The sequence below is a fragment of the Camellia sinensis genome, chromosome 8 (genome assembly GCF_055761805.1).
Source record: "Camellia sinensis isolate YWXY chromosome 8, ASM5576180v1, whole genome shotgun sequence".
Lineage (NCBI taxonomy): Eukaryota > Viridiplantae > Streptophyta > Magnoliopsida > Ericales > Theaceae > Camellia > Camellia sinensis.
In genome coordinates, this window is record NC_138968.1 from 47,647,422 (window position 1) to 47,662,945 (window position 15,524).

Consider the following 15,524-nt stretch of genomic DNA (forward strand, 5'->3'; position numbering starts at 1 on the left):
TCTGAACTGATTGATTGAGTGTATTAGTTTAAACGCATTTCTATCTGTTTGATTGTTAATTGATCTGTTCATGTTTTAAGTTTGAACTGTAAATTGAAGGCCTTATCGGCGGCCGAATCTGAAATCGATTAATGTTTTATGCTAATTAGAATTTATATGATTTTATGGTAGATTTGATTGAAATGTGATTTAGAATGATTAAATTAGATTAAATAATGGTAAATTACATTAGTTGGCTTATTTACCAAAATGCCACTTGGTGGGCCACTTTGTTAAACTTTGTCTAAAGCTTGATTTCATGTCATTTGCTCATCTTTGAGAGACCAAACTGACTAGAGAGAGAAAGAGAGAGTTAGGAGAGAAACTTAGTTTCAACAAGAGTTTGCTTGGAAATTAGAAGATTTGAAGGAACTTGCAAAATTTGAGCTTCTATACCTTGAATTGGAGACTTGAGGTAGCAAACTCACCCTTTTAATTGTGAGTATTGAGTTGGTCTTGCATGATTCACGGTAAGGTTAGTAATTTAAGGCATGAATTAACTTAATATGTTGATTTGAGTAGGAATTCATGCATGCATGTATATATTGTTGAGTTTTGAGGTTGATTTCATGGAAATCCTCACATGTATGTCCATATTCTAGCTTTGGTCCATGAATTCAGCATGTTTTTGGAAGGATTGACTCATTTGATCAAGTATTTGAAGCTTTGATTTCAATTGAACACTTGCATGTCATATGTTCATCATGTTCATGAAGTTTATTTGAAATTGTGTTTAATTGAATCACCTTTGGGCTTTGATTTTGCAAATTGATCTTCAAAACATGTCATATTATGAGTTTTAAAGTGTTTTCCAGAAAATTAGCCCAAAAGGATCGAATTTGATGCTTTCAATGTTGAGTTTCATGCTTGGAGACAAATCTAGAAATTCCATATTTTGGATCCACTCTCGAGCGGGGAACTCCACGCTCGAGCGGGTAAAGTAACGCTCGAGCATGAAATGCGTGTATCCAGTACTTTGCATGTGTTTATAGTCTGCTCGAGCGAGGGGATGCACGCTCGAGCAAGGACTTGTGTCTCACGCTCGAGCGAGGGTCGAGCGCCCGTCGAGCGTGAATTTCGTGCATCCAGTACTTTTGCAGTACGCTCGAGCGAGGAAAGTCACGCTCAAGCGTAGCTCTTTTGTCTGCATGTCTGCTCGAGCGGAGAAATACATGCTCGAGCAGGACCCCTATTTCAGCAAAAATTTAAAAAATGTTTTAAAGTGCATCTTTGCATCCTCATTCCATCCTAGGTATTCCTAGACCTAGTTTAAGGCATCTTAATGAGGATAATGATGTAGAACCACACCAAGTCAAGATAGGAACTAAGTCATTGATTCCCAAGTGTGTAACTTAGTGTGTGTTCATTCTGTAACTGTAAGGTTGGCATCCGAGGACGCTCTAGCCTATCTGTAGCCCAGTGCTCTATGAGTAACAATGTTGTAAAAATATGTTCAATCATGAATATTTTCTGAATGATCTACTGTATTGCTTTCTGAAATGATATTTCTTACTGAATGAATGCTTGTCCTATTTGCGAACTGTATTCGTGGCATCCATAGCAATTTACTGTTACTGCACTATACTGCTATTGTCACAGAGATCTCTGTCGGTTCCCATGTTTGGAACCACTATTGTTTACCGATATGATGGCCATCAACTGACTATTCGGTCTATTAAGACCTACTGTACTGTTTGCTATTGGATGTACCACTTATGACTGCTATGATCGAATAACTGATATACTATTCAAATGACTATTTTAAATACTGAAAGGACATTCATTCCTAATCTCTTTACGCATATGTTATTCACTGGGCTTTAGCTCATTGTTTATATATATATGTAGGTGTCCAGGCACCGGATCAGAGCTAGGAGCGTTGGGTTTAACTCCTTTTTTGTCAAGCCAACCACTGTGCCTCACTGAGAGGTTCCAAGTCCTTCAAGCTAGGGCTTTTTGGGGTGTTTTAGATTCATCCTTTCTGTCTCTGTTTTTGTATAGACTGACTGTACCTATACTGTACTGTTATGGTAGGGATTAGGTCCCTGTCTTGGATGATTGTAATGTATGTACATACTGCTTTTGTTCCGAATGTGAATATTTTATGAAAAGTCTTTTTGCATACAGACTGTCACAGCTCATTGGACATCTTTCATTTACTGTTTTGGCTTCCGCCAGCCCCTGTACTATGTATTACTGTTATTACTGTTAAGCAGGCCTTCGGTAATTATGGATTACTGGCCGGTTATGGTGCTAAACCCATAGGGGCGGGTTTGGGTCGTGACACGACAATTGCAGTACTCTCTCACACAGGAAGAATATATTATAGATGGAGATTGACAAGACTATAATATAAGAGCAAAAATTCTATACAAATCTAAGGGAGATAGGTCTCCTTTTATATACTATAGGGGAGAAAGGAGGAGCCTTCAGCCATGAAGGCTAGCAACTAATGCCCATAAAGGCTGGCAACTAATGGCCATTACTCCTGCAAAACTGCTGAAGTAATGGACCAAAACTGATGGGAAAAATATTTGATATTTATTTTCTGTATACACAAGTGTGTACATCTGCAACAAACTTGGTCTAAAAAAATTAGATTGGTAGACCACCAATCCGGCCCAGCCCAAACCTAACCCATTCCAGCAAGCCCAAACCTCAAGCCTCAAGCTCAAGCCCAAATCCAAGCCTAAGTCCCAAGATCCACGAATCACGAACCCCAGACCCGAACCTGGCCCGGCCTGGCCTAGGCAGGCGGGCAGCCCGTGCTTGTGGCAATTTTGCCATAACCAACTTAGACCATAGTCTTGGCCCAAGCCCATCCTTGAAGCATCCATGCCTACCTTCCTTCGGAAAATTTAGATGCCCCAAAGGGCTCATGCCTTTCTCATAATCTTGGGGGTTAAATATCCATCAAAACTTTCCTCTACAATCAATGTGGGATTGGTAGTTATACACAATTTCCAAAACCTCATTTATGAGGTCATCTTTATGAGACAATTTCTCATTCAATTCTCAATGGTTTTTGGTCATTCTTTTTATGGTGTAAAGACCTTGTTACAAAGAATCTAAACCTATTTAATCCCACCTCAACCAATGGTTAGGACCTACTTTAATTTCACATTAAAGTCACCAAAAAACCATTGTTTCCAACAATCCCCCACATGAATAAAATTGACCAAATAAAGAAAACGAACAACATTTACAACAAATACTCAGAGAGAGAGAACACAGACTAACCCTGCATCAGAAAATGTAGTTGTTGGCCTTGAACCTTTCGTAGTGAAAGCCTATCGGATTTATTGGCTGACCAGTGAACGTGATGTCTTGAACTGTTCTGCTATTTATGTAAACTGAGACAATAGACCTCACACAGGAGTGAGTCTAACCATTGTTGTTGTTCTCACCTATGTGTCCGGTACGGCCCTAGAACATTAGCATGGTTCGGTGAATGGCTTTAAAGAATTCGGCCTTCCCAATTGTTAAAAAAGCAGCCCCACTTCGCACTCACATAAGTGACCTATATGAGGTAGCTCATTATACCACGGTTGATTATTCAAATCACTTAGGCCATGTTTGTTTGGGCAGACTGGATTCGGTTGGATTAGCATTCCTATGACTAATAGTCCTAGGACTATGAATCCTTTGGATTGTATATCTTATCCTATGTTTGGATTTAGTTAGGATTATAAGGAATGATTAATAAAATATTATCCAATTCGATGTTTGTTTAAGGGAATTTGAATGAATAAGACATGACAAGATATGAGACATCCAATATATTGAACATAATACCCCTATTATAATTAATGTAAAATTTTGCACTAAAATGAGTTGTAATTTTTAAAAAGCAAATATTCATATTGTTGCTCCACATCCATTTCGATTCATTTGAACAAAATTTAACCCACTTTTTTTGAATAGAAAAAATAAAAAATAATTCAACTATAAATTTTTATATACATAAGCAACCATTTTAAAAAATACACTGCTATTTTAATTATCTAATCATTCAATGCTCAAATTCAAAAAAGTATTTATTTGAACCAAGGTTCTGAAAAGCGGTTGCGGTCGCCGTAACGGTGGCGGTGACGCGGTTGCGGTTGCGGGGTGTAAAGGCCGTAGTGTAACGGTTGCGGTAACCGGAACCGTGAATTTTTTTATTTTTCGCACAATTTGAAAAAAACTTACCGATACGCATATTTTTTTTCCATGATCATATTTATTGGGTTAAAAATAAATATTGATCAATTTTTGTAAATTTTTAAGTATGATGCAATATATTTCATATTTTTAAATCACTATAAACTGAGTTTTTTATATTTTATTTTAACAATTAATGACTTTATATTATACAAAAAATCAATCACTAACTATTATACATAAGATAAACAATGACAAAAGTAAGAGAATAAATAAGAGCCTAAATATATATATATATATATATACATATTTTAACCAAGCCAAATAGATAATGACCACACTTATTATTATTATTATTATTATTTTCAAACAATATATAGATAGACACACACAAACAAAATGGTTTAGTGATAGCAGCTGAATAGAATAGCATAGGTCTTACAGTTTCAACAAATTAATAACATGTTCTTCATCTTCCCTCTTCTCTCTCTCTATCTCTTGCTCCTCCATTTTCTCTCTTTATCTTCTCTCTTCTCTCTATCCCTCTTCCTCCATTTTTAGCTTTTTTTTTTTGTGTGTTTTTTCGGAAGAAACAGTTTGGAACCGTTACGTAACGGTGCTGTAACAGCCGTAACGGCCTGTTACGACCGCTACGGCAGCCGCTGCGGCCGACACACCTGTGAATCTCAATCACACTGCAAAAGCGGCCGTAACGGGTGGCAGTAACCGCCAAAACCGTTACGTAACGGCGTTACGTAATGGTTGCGGCCGCTTTTTAAAACCTTGATTTGAACAAAATTTAACCCCCACTTATTTTTTAATAGAAAAAAATAAAAAATCATTCAACTATAAAATTTATATATACACAAGCAATCATTAAAAAATATGCCCTCTTATTTTGATCATCCAACCATTCACTGCCCAAATTCAAAAAGGCATTTATTTAAACAAAATTTAGCTCTCTTTTTTTTCGAACAAAAAAATATCAAAAATCATTCAACTATAAAATTGTAGAAATATAAATCTACCATTCATCATTTCAAAATAAGCATTCCAAGTAGCCTATTGCAACATGAAGTAGCAAAATATGAGTAGTTCAACAAAAAAAAGTAGCAAAAAGTCAAGTCCTTATTACATGCATTAGAGTAATAAAAAAAACTAAGTACGTAGAAGGACATAAAAGAGCCACGAGTCTATCATGGAGCACTCCTACATAGCAACCTCATCACCCACCTTAGTTTGTCATCAATACCTCACCCAACTTGTTAGCAATCATGGACAACCCTTCCACTACATCATCATTGCCTCTAAGCCTCTTCTTGTTGTCATTCTTTTTTGTAGAACTTTCAGGTGGTCGTTGACTTGATGAGTTGGAGCAATTTATTCCCTCGTCGATATGACTACTAATACCCTTATGTTCAAGAAATGTGCCATCATCTGCAAGACAGTTGAACAACAATTCTTCCTCAGCATTTATAGCATCAACTGCATCAGCAGGCCCTTCAGCAAACTCCCTCGTAGCTCGATCCTTACCAAATATGTGGATCCATGAGTCGAAATATGGAAAACTTTTGTTTCATAGGTTTTTCGCATCCCTCTCCCTCTACAATAACCATTTCAATTAATATCTCCAACTTAAGATTAAAGAAAAATGAATTAAAAAATTAATAACTTATATAAAGTAACTTAAAAGAAAGTATTTTACCCGAACATATGCTTCCCAGACACTATCACTCTCAACATCAATTCTTTTTTTGGTGTCATTCCATCCAAAACCACTAGTACCAAGCATTCCTGCTACACAATTGTAGTGCTTCTTCCATAGCTTTATCTTTGATTCGATGTGGGGAGTGTCGTGAAGGTTTGTCCCGGGTAGCATCTCCAACAATTTCTCCTCTAATTTCACAAGGTAGCCGGCCTTGAAGGCATTGTCCTATTTCATTCCATTGTTGACAATGTGCATCAAGGCATTAATAAGACGTTGCTCTTCTCGTGGGCTCCATAATCGCCTTGGTTTTGACGGATCAACTTTCTCCTTTACTTTTTTACGAGAACTAGACACTTCACTATCCATGCCTAGCAAAGAAGAACAAAGAAAAATGTGCCTGTTAGTCTCTATTATCCGATTATCAACCTGTTAATGTGCCAAAACAATTCAATACATAAATGGATTTCAATAATCAAAAAATTTCATACCCATACATGCATGTAACAAATCCATGAGACAAAAAAATATCGTCACTTAAAAAATATGCAATCACCAACAAAAACCATACAATTTTTGCAAAACATGGTTCAACATCCACAAGCTAATACAAGTTCCAAGTACAAATCAAATGAAACTACATCATACTTGTAACAAGTACTTTTACAAATATTGAAACTATCCTTGTCATGCCTCCCTACTAGCCAACCAATTGTTATATAGTTGCATTGCAAGTGTATCCCGCCACCCAGTCCACTCATTAGATGTCTCAACGGTGTCAACAAAATCATCTCCCAATTGAGGTTGATCTTCTATGTCATTATTTAGCCTCTATTCTATTGGGTCAACTGGCATCTCTCGACGAATGAGGTTGTGTAACAAACAACATGCTGTGATGATACGGTTTTGAGTTCTAATGGGGTAGTATGATGCACAACGAAGTATTGCCCACCTTATTTTCAACAAACCAAAACACCTTTCTATGACATTTCGGGCTGATGCATGTTTCATATTAAAAAATTCTTGATAATTAGTTAGAGTGGCCCCTGCTCTCCAAACAGACAAATGGTATCGTTGGCCCTGATAAGGTGTTAGGAATCCTTGTCCATTTGTATACCCGGCATCTACTAGGTAGTAGTACCCTGTATGAGATGTTATCTATTAGAATCTATTATTAAATAAAACTTAGTAATTCCATCAAGCAAAGTTAATTATTTATTAATTACCAGTTAGAATTCTTAAGCCATTGGGTTGATTAATCGCATCTCTCAAAACCCTAGAGTCTGCAGTTAACCCTTCCCACCCCAACAACACATATATGAAGTTCATGTCCTGAGAGCAAACTCCTAGAACATTGGTAGCAATCTCCCCCTTCCTCGTTCTATACCGTGCTTGGTAAACCACTGGTACACGAACTTTAATATAGGTTCCATCAAGTGCTCCAAGACAATTTTAATATATTGAAGACATTGTAATAATTATGAGTTGTAAAAAAAAAATGTGTAATGTATTTTATTAAATGTTTTACAAACTACATTTACCTGGAAGTAATTCCACCTTGGATCGGTGCATGCTTGTGTTATAGGATTTGGTGTCCTAAGTAAGTGTCCTTGAAGGCGCAACACAGCTTTTAGGACATCATTGAAATGTTGACTTACAATCTCTCCAGACCTAAAGAAATTGAACTTAAGTTTTCGTACTTTCAGGTCATGTGCCAAGACATAAAGGAACAAGGCCATCTTCTCTTCTAAGATAACATGTTTTGAATGCCCCAACCCGCCTATTGTACGAACCATATGGCATAATGTCATAAAACAACGCCTATCCATATGAAGTTGTTCAATGCATGTAATGTTGCTTTCTCTCACTAGCCGATTAATGCGGTCCATTTGTTCTTGCAATCGATTGGGCCCTCGAATAACGGTACGAGGATACTTAATAATGTAGAACATATGAGCATAACAATCTCTATAAATATATTCTTAAACTGGGTTGTTTAAACTGTCTACAAATCAATCACAAACATCAAATTTACATCAACTAATTGATAAGAGTTCAGATAACATCTCTTCCGTCACAACTCTCAGTAAGTTTAATCGTTGATCGAATTCAACAAAGAAAAGCTATGGCGATTGAGTGACTTTAGTACAGTTAAGAAAATATACATTCCTAAAGACTATGGCTCCCAAGGAATATATTGAACCTTGCTCTACAGAAATAAACCCAGATTGCTGGGGGTTGGGGGGGAGGGGGGAAAAAAAATTACCATGAATAGTTACATTCATACCATACTAGACACTCAAGTAAATAAATAAATAAACAAATAAATAAAGAGACAAAGAGCCATTACGATAGTTGATGACCTGTTAAGAAATATCTGAGGATAAATGTCATCACATATCACTGAATACTTCCCATAATACTATTTATAATTATAATTATTGATTTATAATTATTTTATTTGTTTCTTATGTATCTCATATTCACTCTAGTTCTTTTTATATTATAGGCCTTTAGATTGTAGAAGGAATGATATTAATTTGTAAATTCAAACAGTAAGTCGTAAAAAATATCTGATTTTCTAATTTAAAATGGTACAATCATATTTTTGGAAAGCTAAATAGCACCAAAAACATTCTTGACAATTACTCTTAAATCACATAGATAGGCATTTTTTAAATTTTGAATCAGATTTTTTGTTACAAAGAAATTCACATTTTTTCTTCACATTTCTGTTACTTTTTATAGTGAACGGATATCAAAATGCCCTGTTTCAGATCCTACCACCTAAATCCAAGTCATAGCCTAGCAGTCAAGAAAACACACTGATCATAAATAGCAGATGATGGCCATCAATATATATATATATATATATAATTTTGAATCAAGCAGTTCAAAACATATATATATATATATAATTTTTTCCTGCCAATATCATTAGATTCATAGAACTACCCAAGTCTTTTTATTTTTTATTATTAGACAGGACCAGACATTCAAAAGCTAGAGAAACTATGAGCACCAAGATGAGACTCTAAGATTTTGCATAAGCTAAGCCATGGAAGATTTTGCATAAGCTAAGCCAAAAGTTGATTGTAAGTCATGGAAAATAGCCTCTCAGATATAAAAACAAAAGTGTTATCTAATGCTTTTCAACATTATGAACAAGAATAATATTATTAGCTGTAGACGCGCCCGCGGAGGGGGGGCCTTATGCTACTACAGTTCGGACTCGCGATTTTGTTGTCGCGGTTCTTAATCTGAACCAAAGAGTCCAAATCTGGCAAATCGTTTTGAGAAACAGATTTTTGAAAAAGTAGTGCCAAACATGGACTGCTTTGCCAGATACAGAGTCGCCACCTAAATATTTTTTAATGGGGAAATTTAGGAAACCCTGACTCGGTGCCGAAGGCCACATGTCCGTCATCACCGGAGTTGTCTCGGCTCGAGAGCTTAGGTACGATCGGGGAAGGTCAGCTATGAGCACCCCCTTTCGCCCGGTCCGTAGACCGGCCTCTACTAACCATGATATCCGATTTTGAAAACATTACGTGTTCTTATTCCATTTATTAGCCTAGAATTACTATGTTATGCGCGCAGCAAACAAGTATAGACTAGATTGCCTAATTTGGAAATAAACATTGCATATCCGTTTGGTTTTGAAAAGCGCTTTGGAATTTGCTACTCGTAAGTAGGCTAAAACACGGATTTCAACGAGTTTTTTCCAACTCGGGCAGTCCAACCTTCACCCACAGGCATTCAAACAGTTTATCTCACATAAGCACTTAGCCACATGATAAGCATGCTATCATGGCAGCATTCACACGCATGTGGTATGCTAAAGCATAAATACTTACATCGTACTCCATGCCAAAACAACAAACTAGTTAGCAAAAATGCGTGTCCTAGTTCATGTTAAAAATGGCTAATGCAACACATGCAACAATGCAATCTAGACAGGCTCAGCTAACCCTAAACATGGCATGTGAAATGCGACCAACTACCACATATTCAATTTGGGAATTGAAGTACAGATGCAGTTAGCGTGATGTACCGAGCCTAATGTATGTAATACAAATGTATGGATGCACGCATGCATAGCATAAGGTATGCTAAATTAAATATGCCCTAGTCTACCATCATAAGCGGGTAAATAAAAAGGAAGAAAGAAGTGGGGATTGGAAGACATACACACCACCCACACACACTTATTACAGATTTGCCCTCACTCGGAGGGACCAAATAAATATTACAAATTAATTAACTACGCAAGCTAATTAAATATTACAAATTGCCTAATCAACTAAGCAAATTTAATTAAGCTAAGAAAACAGTAAATTGCCTCGGGAAATGCGCCGCCATGCGTGAGCTGCCTCTGTTTTCCTTCTTTCACTCCTCTGGAGGTTGCCAAAACCTCAGGACTGCTTCCTTGGATGCTGGGAGACATCACCGGCTGCATGGAATTGCCACCGGCAGTGGGATGTGGCCACCGGCACAAAGTTAAGCTGTTGGCAGGGAAATGATTGCCGGTCGGCACTTTACACTGCCGGTCGGCAGAGTGTTCCTGCAGAATCTGCAAATGACAGCAACAGAGGGCAAGGCAAAGCATGGCAGCACAATTCAAGGCATATATGCACCAACCATGTCCCTTATCATGGTAATGACTCAAAGGGGCATGTGTCTCGATTCTCGGACCACCAATCACGCATTTCCATGCATGATGGCCCAAAGAATCGAGTATGCAACTTTCATGTCAAATGAAATGCAAACCAATCAAACAAGCCAATGCCCAATTCCTATCATCAAGTCAAGGAACAAGGTATGCATGCAAGATGCAATGCAACCTAAGCATGCAAGCTAAGGATGCAACATGACATGGCAACAAGCTTATGCAAGCATACAAGCAAGCATGGGGCCATGCAAACCAAATAGAGGGTGGACTTAAACATGAATTAGGCAGCCCTAAATAGGCCTAAAACAGTGGCCAAAATGCCCAAAAATGGAGGCTAAACACACATGCACACATACACATGTTATGGTCCAAGCATCAAGCATTAAGCAAGCAACATTCAAGCACACTCGCAAAGGGATTTCATGGACAATTAGCATGCAACATGAGCTCTAAAATCATGCTAAAACATGGTGCCAAACCAAGCAATAAATCAAGCCAAGCATGCAACTAATGGCCTAAGTGCTCAAAGCAAACCAATGGAGTATTGAACTACACTTAGCAAGACCAAACATGGCATGAACTTATTGACCAAAAACAGAGTTTTAGCACATTAATACAAGGCCTAAGGATCACTTAGATGGCATCCAAATGACTCAAAAACAAAGGCATGCACAAGTGCCAAAACAAGGAGCATTGCTACACAAGCTTATGAGGCATTAAAGATGCATCCAAGGTAAACATATAGGCATGCAAATAGGACTGAAATGACATGGTGGATGGCCCCAAATCACCAAATCAATGCAAAGATGTCATGCTATACATGCACATACTTAAGGCCAACAAGCCGGAATGCAAAGTGGCTATACTAAGCATGCTAAAATCAACCCAAACACTTATGGACAGACCTAAAACATGTCAAGATAAGCACAAAATCTTCACAAATGTAAGCCTAAAACATGCTAGAAACAAAGGCGCACGACCTAAGACATGTTAAGGAATCACAAGGCATTACTTGGCAACTATGCTAAGCATGCATGGAGTACCAAAACCAATTTAAAATCATGTTATATTATGGAAAAATAAGCATGAAAAACAGTCTATACATGCTCAACACACACTCAAACATAGGCTCCCTTTAGAGGCCAAAACATGCCCTTTTCAAGGACAACAAGGAGAGGGGGTGGCCCTCTCCTTTTAGAGACTTCAAGGCACCATCTCCACCACTGAAATTCCTCAAGATTTCAGTGGTGAAGAGGCCCAAACACCAAAGTCCCGAAACTAGCACAAAATAGCACAAAATGAGGCCTTTCAAGGCCTAAGAGGGGTCAAACACCCTCAAACCACAAAAAACTCTTAATAAACAATCAAGAGGGCCTAAAAACAGAACTTTTTTGTGTTATACAATAAGCACGAAAATAGCTCTAAGATAGGTAGAAAATCAATGCAAAAATGGGAAATAATGGGACTAGATTCTCACCCTTGAAGACCCCTTTACAAATGATGCTCCAATGGTCCTCCTTGGCTTGAATCCAACACCAAAACTTCAAAATCAGTCCCTTAGAACCTCAGTTTCAAGAGGAAGGTGAAACACTAGGTGCTTGTGTGCAATAGTATGGACTAAAACACACACAAGAGTAATATAGAGATAGGATGTGTATGTAACTCAAACCCTAAAACCAGAGCTTGGTCTGTGTTTTCCTCTCCCTAAAATGTCTAAACTCTCTAACCCTAGCAACAAGAGAGAGCCCCTCTCTATATAGAAACTTTTGTCTTGTAAAGCTTACAAGACAAGCTTCATAAGAGGGAGATCCCTCCATACACGTGTATGGAGGGGAGCAAAAGCAAGACAGCTGTCTCAAAATATCTGCAAAAGCAGATGCACAGTAGTCGGCCGGCCAAAAATGCCATCCTGGCCAAAAGGAGTGCTGACCGGCAACAAAAAGTGCCGGCCGGCAATGTACATTGCCGGTGGCAGCAAAAACCAGCCGGTGGCCTCTAGCCACTGCCGGTGGTGGGTGGGGATGGTCTACAATCCCTACCCTGCCTCTCAAAGGCAAGATGTCAGTGTTTGGTGCAAAACCAGACACTAAACGGTCGGGTTTGGAGATCCTGAGGCAAGGCGCGTAGCCGAGGCCTCCGGGAACTCCAAACGAACACAAACATGGATAATCACCGAGTGTTCAAACGGTGATGCCCAAGTCTTGAGGACGGTCAAAAATGGGGTGTCTACATTAGCCCAAAGCAGGAGAGATCAATCCTCTTGCTATTTTTAGTTTTTTACTTACTCTGCTCATAAGAAACACCAATAAGAAGAGAAAACAAGACATGGGTGAATACCATAAACTACAAATAAACCCAAAAACTAGCCACCACAACCAACAAAGGCACATGTGAATAGAAATAGTGGTGGTGGCGGAAGCAACGTGGTTGAGGAAGGCCATGAATGCCACCTAATTTTCAAAAAATTCCATTGTAGTGACCTTTCCAAGGATACAATATGTTAAGATAAGCTAAATGACGACCCCTAAATATATTTTTAGTACATAATATTATCCAAAAAAATAGATCAAACATCTTGTGTAAATAAAAATGTGGTCCCACTTATAAAAGTAAAATAATTTCTCCATCATATGCATTGAATGTATACTTTTATTTTTATTGAAAAATTGTCGATTACCTAATACAGGAAATTCACCTTAAATAGAATGTTATCAAGCCCACTTTCATAACAACATTCACTTTGGTAATAAGATTCTCACCCCCTTCCTATCAACTCCCTCGATTGTTTACTCACTCTCTTTGTAGGACTTCTAACAAATAAAAATTCCTACCCTATCTATCTATCTATCTATCTTCAAATTCAATCTGATCCATATATTTGACTCTCTGCCAAGGTCTGTTATCGATTTTCTATCCCTCTTCAAACTGAGTGATCAGTTATCAGAGCTTTCTTGTGCTCTTTGGGTGTAGCATTTGCAACAGTCTTAATCGGTAACATTAGTTACGCCACTATCAAGTATGTTTATTAATTTTTAATTTTATTGCTTGAATTTTTTTCTAATGAAAACTAAAGCAAATCAATAAAATTTAATGTCTTTGATTTTCTAGAAAATATCTTATTACATCATGAATTCACAAAAAAAGCTATTTTAATTCTTTAAAAATTGTTTGATACCTCTAAATGGGAGAAAGAGAAGACACATACAGAATTTAAGCAAAATAAAACACTAGGGAAACATGAGCTACATAGCACACACATACACACACCAAAACAAGTATTATTAAAATCACAAGTGATTTTGTCATGAAAATGAAAAGACTATTAGCAATTTCCGTGTATGAACACAAAGGATTTAACATTTCAAACCCCAAGAACACTCAGCACTAATGATAGTTACCAATGTATTATAACATTCAACTTTGTCATCCAACGAGCAAGCAACATAGTTAGCAAAATAGATCACTTAATCGAATCACAAATAAACAGCACAATTTAATCGAATCACAGACAAACAACACAATTTAACACTGGTTCTGGAAAGACATAAAAATCTAACAATATGAACTCACAATCATCAAATCTGAGATTTCAATGTGAGTGAAAAACTCATAACCCTAGATAGGGATCTATGAAGATGAAGAGAGAGAAAGAGCAATAACTATAACAACACCAATGTAAAATAAAGATTCATAGCAAATCAAACCACGTAATAGCACCTTAATTCAAACCGAACATCAATGGAAAAAAAAAATTACTCACTAAAATTTGTTGAGATCAGCGAATCAACAAATGGTGGATCTAAATCAATGAACAGTTGCTCCAGATTTGTAAATGGTGGCTCCAAATCGGTGATTAGTGGCTCAAGCTCGGCGATGAACTTTGAAGACTCTCATCTCATCACAGCAATGTCGAAGAAGTGAAGGTTGCAATGTCGAAGAAGTGGAGGTTGTAGAATAAAATAATCAACAAATATGATATTTAGTGAGGGTTAATTTGGTCATTTGATGAATTAGTCCCGACTTTGGCTAATCTCCCAATTTATATCCCACCCATCTTTGGGGGATTGAATAGTCCATCAAATGTAGGACATCATATCCGAAAGGATTGTTAATCCGTATTTCAATTTTTTAACCAAACATTGGATTAATAATTTTCTTGGACTATTAGTCCAATCCTAAGCCCATGTCCATCCAAACAAACATGGCCTTAAGTCATTAAAAACATTAGCTTAACCTTCCAACTCCGTAGGGTATCACTATACAAAGGAATGGGCTAGAGGATTTACCTCTTCAGTGACACACCTGTTACTCAAAATTAGGTTGTTGCTTTGAACTTAGATCTTGGGATCTCTAGTCAACTAGGTTGGGTTTTCCATTCCAGTAACATTACTAAAGGCCTTAACCCCATTCCACTTGACGACGTTTCTACTAACTCTCGAGTTATCCCTTTGGTTAGCGAATTCGCAATGTTGTCCTTAAACTTTACATAGTCTAGAGAGACTATAACTTGACTTTTCGCGCTCCTTTTGGAAGACAAATAAGCCCTATAGTATCGGACTCCCGCGGTTCTGAATATGATCTCACAAGTATAATGTGAAATAGATAAACACCAAAGAGTCCAAATCCGGCAAATCTTTTGGAAAATTGATTTTGAATCAAATTGTCAAAAATTAACTACTTTGCCAGATACAAAGTCGCCACCTAAATATTTTTGAGAAATTTAGGAAACCTATGACTCGTGCCAAAGGCCACGTTTCCGTCATCGCCAAGATTGTCTCGACTCGGGAACTTAGGTACGAGAGGGGAAGGTCATGAATTGAGCACCCCCGCTTGCCCGATCAAAGCTCGACCTCTACTAATCATGATGTGATTTTTATTTACATTATACACTCTTGTTCCGATTATTAGGCTAACTTACTATGCGATGCGCACACACACAAGTATAGACTAACTTGCAAAAATTGG

General features: G+C 37.5%; 1 long non-coding RNA gene across 1 annotated transcript; it reads right to left on the reverse strand.

The window, feature by feature from the left end:
• Positions 1-5,215: 5,215 nt before the first annotated feature.
• On the reverse strand, positions 5,216-14,468 carry LOC114293656 (uncharacterized). Its single transcript, XR_003640156.2, has 3 exons — positions 14,320-14,468; positions 5,888-6,258; positions 5,216-5,785 (listed from the first exon to the last, which is right to left on the reverse strand). It is a non-coding gene; the product is annotated as an uncharacterized LOC114293656 (long non-coding RNA).
• Positions 14,469-15,524: the final 1,056 nt, after the last annotated feature.